Here is a 4,578-nt window from a genome sequence, read left to right as displayed (position 1 = left end):
ACAATTAAGTGTTCTAGAATACCCATTCTTTGCAATGTTATCCATAGCTTGTCATGATCCACACAGTTGAAAGTCTTTGCATAGTCAATAAAGCACAGGTAGACTTCTTTCAAGTATTCTCTGCTTTCAGTCAAGATCCATCTGACATCAGCAATGATATCCCTCATTCCACTTCCTGGTCTGAATCCAACTTGAACCTCTGGCAGTTATCTATAGCTGTACTGTTGCAGCTGTTTTTGAATTATCTTCAGCAAAATTTTACTTGCATGTGATATTGATGGTATTATTTGATTATTTCTGTACTCCATTGGATCACCTCTCTTTGGAATGGGCACATATATGGATCTCTTCCAATCAGTTGTCCGGGTAGCCGTCTTACAAATTTCTTGACATAGATGAGTGAGTGCCTCTAGTGTTGCATCCGTTTATTGAAAGATTTCAATTTGTATTCCACCAAATTCCGACCCTTATTCTTTGCCAGTACCTTCAGTGTACATTGGAATTCTTCTTTCCGTATCATTGGCACTTATGCTACCTCTTGAAATGGTTGAACATTGATCCTTTCTTTTCTGCATAGTGACTGTGTATTCCTTCCCTCTTTTTTTTTACATCCCACTGGTCGTGATAGGGTTTTAATTCCTTGTTGTTGTTGTTTTTCAAAAATATTATTCACATTAAAAAATGTTTTATTGTGAATTATGTGATAGTTTACATGGGAGAACATTAGCTTTACATTCATCCTATCGTATATCACTTCATTGCCATGGTTACAATCCCCTCCATGCATCATCCTTCCATGTTCTTTTGATGCTTTCTGCATCATTCAGTATTTTGTCAATGGAGCCTTCCAATATTGCAAGACAAGGCCTGAATTTTTTCTTTAGTTCCCTCAGCTTGAGAAATGCTCAGTATGTTCTTTCCTTTTAATAAGGATTAAATTAGAAAAATATACAGAGCTCTTGGCTCCTAGATGGCACTCAAGGAATGGTCCCTGCAAAACTGTAAAACATTCTCTTGAATGTTCCATCTCCTCCCCTTTGGTCATGCTGTTCAATGTGGAATATCCCCTCCTGTCTCTCTTTAGTTAACATCCTCTCACCCTTCAAGGCCCAGTCTGGATGACACCTCTTCCAGGAAGACTTGCCTGATCACCTTAACAGAAAGTGAGCCCTTCCTGCTGACAACATATAGCACTTTTTGTCTGTATTATGCCTGTGTATGTCCTACTTGGCATTAAGGGTTTTGGCAATGACAGCCATAATGGTAATGAACTTTGAGGGGAGTCTTCTGGGGGCTCCAGAGAAAGGCTTTTGGGCTGCCTTGTGTCTTTGCTGGTTGTGTCTATGTGTGGTGCCTGGAATTGCAATCCCACTGAAGAAAGACACTAGCCCACACACCGTGAATGGCAGAGTGGCAAGATGGATTTGTTTGGGTGTGACACAGCATCTGGAAGCATCCTGATGCATAGTCAAGGCCTGAAAGCCCTCACTCTTGATCATAAGTTTTGGCCACCCATACACCACTGTCAGTCAAGGTTGATGTTATCCACCAAATAGTGAGCTCCTTGAAGGCAGATACCCTGTCTTACTCACATTCCAGCCTCCAGCCCTAGCACTATGCCTGGTGCCAAATAACTGTTTAATGAATTTGTGTTGAATCAAGTTGAATAAAGGAAGATAAATTATAGTTGGCTTGATATCACTAGGTCTTTATCCCAAATGTCTTTGACTTTAGCTCCTGACTTTGACAAAGAAAAGCCAAAAAAAAAAAAAAAATTATCCAAAGAAAGGAATTCTTATCTTATACTCTTTATAAATCAAGGTATTCACAGCTTTAGTCAGTTGCTGGCATTGTGTTTTATTTAGATTTTCAATCTTGAACCATTTAGAAAGAAAACATAAACCTTTCCAGATCACATCTGCCTGTCTTCCATTGGTGACTGTTTTTGATAAAAATAATTTTACTCAACAGTTCAGAGCAAGTTCCTTATTTTCAGTTTCAGTTTGCAAACCAGAAACATCTGTTTTTAGAACAAAGGTTACAATGGCCTTTGGGGAAGGGCGGTGTTTGGTTGGATGGTTTTTGTTTTTTTCCTATTGGTTACTGGATCTGACTTGAAGGCACTTAACAAAAACTAAATCTGATTGGAGTATACATATTGTGCCCCAATTTCTTTCGAAATGAGAACTCTTCTCTTTGGCCCCTCTTTTCTTTCTTACGTGACTGCTAGCAGTCTCTCCTTTTTTCCCATCTATCTTTGGAGTCCTGGTGTGGTGCTGTAGGATAAGCACTGGACTGCCAACCAACAGGTCGGTGGTGTAAACCCAGCAGCTGCTCCTCAGAAATCCTATGCAGAGTTGCTGTAATGAAGCCATGGTGGTATAGTGAGTTAAACGTTGAGCTGCTGATCACGAGATTGGTAGTTCAAGTCCACTAGTTGCTCATGGGGGAAAGATGAAATTGTCTGCTCCCAGAGAGATTTACAGTCTCGGAGACTCTAAAGAGCAGTCCTGCTTTGCCCCAGAGGGTCACTATGAGTCGAAATCCACTCATCGGCAATTGGTTTTGTTTATTTCTCCTTCATGATGGCTATATTTCTTAACAGACATCTCCCTTTTCACACACACAGTGAAAACAATTCTTTAAAAGGACCATTAAATTTTTTTACACAAGAGTACATACTGTGTGGTTCCATTTATATAAAGTTGTAGAAAGGTAAGACTAATTTTTTCTGGGCAAAATCAGAACAGGGATCTTTAAGGTAGAGGTCACTGACTGAGAAGGGATATGAGGATGATGGAAATGCTTATACAGTGATGGGAATTTGGGTTACACACTGGTATAGCCATCGGTCAAAACTCAACAGAGGCATATAGTTAATTGTGCATTTCTTTGTATGTGAATTTTACCTCAAAAGAAAAAAACTGTAAACATGTTGTTCTTATTATTAGGTGTCATCAAGCCGATTCTGACTCAAAGTGACATTAAGTACAAGAGAAGGACACACTGCCCCGGGCCTGCGCCACCCTCACAATTTCTGAGCCCACTGTTACAGCCATTGTGTCAACCCATCTTGTTGAGGGTCTTCCTCCCTTTTGCTGACTCTATTTTAGCATGTTGTTCTTGTTAAGTGCCATCGAATCGGTTCCAACTCATAGGGACCCTGTATAGGGTTTCCGAGGAATGACTGGTGGGTTTGAACCATCAATGTTGTGGTTCAAACCGACCTTGTGGTCCAGTGCCATATCCTACAGAACCGTACCAGGACTCTACTTGAACATGTGGGACTCTACTTGATGGTATGGATGTTGAAGTATTTGGGAGTAAAGGTACTAGTCACCTCAATTTATTTTAAAGTGAATAAAAAATAAGACAGATATGTGGCAGGCAGAATAATGCCCTCCCCTCTAAAAGATGTCCACACCCTAATCCCCAGAACCTGTAACTAAGCTATGTTACAGGACAAAAGACATGGTGAAGAGTCTGAGCCTTGAAATGGAAAGATTATTCTGGATTATACAGAAGGGCCCAAATAAGCATGAGTACTAAAAAGTGAGTCAGAGAGATATTGACTTGAGGACTTGGCTAGCTGCTGCTGGCTTTGAAGATGGGAGAAGGGGTCATAAGCCAAGGAAAGGAAACCACCTCTAGAAGCTGGAAAAGGCTGTAAAATATATGACCCTTTTAGAGCCCTGGTGTAGTCCTGTTGGATAAGCATTGGACTGCTAACCACAAGACCTGACCTACAGAACTTTTATAAATTCGCATTGTTTTAAGCCATTAACTTGTCAGCAATTTGCTACAGCAGCAGGAAAAGAAAACAAATACAGTATCATCAAGAAATGTACTAAAAGGATAATGATGGCTTCTAGGTAGGTATTACAAAATTCTTGCCATTTTTCTTTAAATCTAAATTTTCTTTAATAAGATGTTCCGGGGAAACAGCCAGTTTTAATGATACTTGTGGCTTGGTTTTAGGATTGCTATGTCTCAGTCATTTACATTCACACTTTTCTCTAATCTGCACAAGCAAGCAAGGAAAGGTATGCCATCATTCATTCTCCAGGTAAAAGTTACTGGATGTTTGCTCTGTGCCATCCACTATTAGGTGCTCAGATCAGCTCGGTTTGGCAGTGCAATACTGCATAACGAGCCATCAGAAAATAATAGTGGCATACAATCACGCTTATTGTGGTTTGAGCTGCAGGTCAGCTAATGGCTCTGCTGATCTTCACTGTTATGTCATCATGTGTCAAACAAGTTGAGGTGGCTGGCTGCTGGCTGCTGGTTGCTGGCTGCTGTAGGGGGGCTTGGCTGAGATGACTCAGCTTAGATCTTTGTGTTTCTTATCTTCCTCCTGGCACCTGTCTTTGTCATGGTGAGATCAGATAGCAAGAAACCAGTTGTCAAAGAGTCAATTCCAACTCATGGCAAGACCACGTGTGTCAGAGCAGAACTCTGCTCCACAGGGCTTTCAGCGGCTGATTTTCCAGTACATCAACACCAGACCTTTCCTGTGGAGCACCTCTGAGGGACTTCCAACCTTTCTATCTGTACCACCCAGAGACTAGAGAACAA

This window comes from Chrysochloris asiatica, unplaced genomic scaffold (assembly GCF_000296735.1).
Source record: "Chrysochloris asiatica unplaced genomic scaffold, ChrAsi1.0 scaffold00007, whole genome shotgun sequence".
NCBI classification, from domain to species: domain Eukaryota; kingdom Metazoa; phylum Chordata; class Mammalia; order Afrosoricida; family Chrysochloridae; genus Chrysochloris; species Chrysochloris asiatica.
This window is presented reverse-complemented; position numbering follows the sequence as displayed.